A 2,341-nucleotide genomic window follows, 5' to 3' on the forward strand; every position below is an offset into this window, starting at 1 on the left:
TAACACTGAGTTCTCTTTGCAGTTGGATGGGAACCATGCCAATGTGTTTGATCTTCACCGGTCTTTAAAGATAAGAGGGGAGTGTGGGGGACCAGGGGCACTTTGCTCCTCAGGGATGGCTTTTCAGAGTAATCCTCCCTCTAGGTGTTATTGGACCATTTCTTCCAAACAGAATCAAGACTGACGGGTGCCAACATGGTGTTCTAGACGCAAGAGTTTGGAAAATGGCAGGTGTCATGAGGCAGGAGTGGCGGAGGGGATACGTGAGGCCAGATCCACAACCTCTGGTCTCCCGCCCTCTCCTTGGCCCCCATTTTTTTCTGCTTTACAACTTTCTCTAAGTTCCAGGCTGATTAGGATTTAACCAAACTAATACACTGGCTTGGACACTGGCTGAGTGTTAAAGTGTGACTCTACGTGGGGTTGGAGAGAGCACCTGGAATGAAAATGCTGTCATTGGAAATAGCCGGATTTCATTGCTTGTACCTAAAAGACAGAATATTTTGAAAAGTACTTACAATGTACATATGAATTCTTCTCCACCTATTTTTGTTTCATTTCCACATTTCTCCATAATTTTTTTTTCATTTTGTGACTATTCTTTTTTTCTTTCCAGGTACTAAGATACTTATTTTGTGGTCGATTTTATAAAAATTATCAAATGTATGTTCCAGTTTGATTTTTATTGACCATTTTAGCCATAGATTTTGTTACATATTCTGGAATTTTTTTTGCAGCTTCATTTTTTTTTTTTTTGGAAAACAACGATAAGCCTACAGCACCTGGTATTTCCAGGTGGTGTCCCATCCAAGTACTAGCCAGGCCCGACCCTGCTTAGCTTCCAAGATCAGATAAGATCAGGCCTGTTCAGGATGGTATCACTGTAGACACAGCTTCATTTTTTTTTTTATGACAAATAACAGTAGTTAACGTTTATTGGATGCCGAATACGTGCAGACAGCATGGGAAGTACTGTACTGTGTGTGTTTACAAGCATGTAGTCCTTGCACCAGCACTATAATGTCGATTACTGTTATTAGTCCCATTCTGCAGAAGAGAAAACAGGCACAGAGAAACCAGGTAATCTGCCCAAGGTCACATCCACAGTCTGGCTCCAGAGGCCAGGCTAGCAGTCACTACACAGACCTGCCTCTCACTGCCAAGGTTTAATGCACAGTATGGATTAACTCAATGTAATCCTTATAACAGTACTAAAGAAGGTTTCTGTTTGTTTGTTTTTAACCATGGCTTGTGCAATCCTGAGATTTATTTTATTTAGTTTTGTAAAGAAGGTCTTATTACCCCCATTTTAGAGATGAGAAAACTGAGGAATAACCACCTTCAGTAACTTGCCCAAGGCCATAAACCCAGCAGTTAACTGAGCCAGGATTTGAACCCAAGCATGTCTGAGCAGGGAGAAATACCTGTCTCTTAATCACCAGGCTATCCTGTCTCCTTTCACATGGTAAAGTGCAAACATGTGATGTCAGGGGCACTGTAATAGGGGCAAGGACGTAGGGGGCACCGGACGGCCTCAGAGAGACATGGTACTCCTGAAACCTGGGTTAGACACACCAGGGCTGGCCTAGGTGGACAAGAGGGGCCGAGTATGAGGGGGAGATGCTGGTAAATCCTGCTCTCAAAGGATTAAACAGAAAAACCAAAACACAGTTACCATCTTAGAGGGAGCCAGGGCCTCCTATAAGACCTTGTGACATTCTGGAAACACGGGACCCCCTCCCCCACAGCTCTGAGTTTTGCACACCTCCATGGCCCGTGGGAGTCCCGGCGGTGGCTCCTCCCAGGTCACGGGGATGAGCTCCCAAGTGCGCCCTGCAGGGGCCAGTGTCTCACCTTGAGGGGCCGCTGGCTTGAAGGGCAATGGTATATGTGAACCACAAAGGAGGAGTGGTTCAGGGCCATGCTGGAGGGGACAGCAAGTCACAGCAAGGGCCTCAGGGAAGGGGCAGCCTGTTTTGTTTTCAATTGTGGTAATATACACATCACAGTTTACCACTGAGCCATTTTTAAGTCTACACAGTTCAGGGGTATTTAGAACATCCACGTTGCTATGCAACCATCACCAGCATCCAGCGCCAGAACTTTTTTCATCCTACAGAACTGAAACTTCATCCCCCTTACACACTAATTCTCTGCTCCTCCCGCTCCCGGAGGCCTCCAGGAATTCTCCTTCCTCTTGCTTGTCTGTTGGGGATGGCAGGGGCCTTGCAGGCTGTCTGGAGAAGCCCTGTGTGTCAGGCGCCGCCATCTCAAACCTGATCAAAGGCAATAAACAGGAGAGAGCCTGGGCCTTCCCGGGGCTCTGAGGTTTGTCGGTGAG

General features: G+C 46.5%; 1 pseudogene; it reads right to left on the reverse strand.

Moving 5' to 3' along the window:
- Positions 1–770: 770 nt before the first annotated feature.
- On the reverse strand, positions 771–889 carry LOC116668746 (annotated as a pseudogene).
- Positions 890–2,341: the final 1,452 nt, after the last annotated feature.

This window comes from Camelus ferus, chromosome 14, assembly GCF_009834535.1.
Source record: "Camelus ferus isolate YT-003-E chromosome 14, BCGSAC_Cfer_1.0, whole genome shotgun sequence".
In the NCBI taxonomy this organism is placed as follows: domain Eukaryota; kingdom Metazoa; phylum Chordata; class Mammalia; order Artiodactyla; family Camelidae; genus Camelus; species Camelus ferus.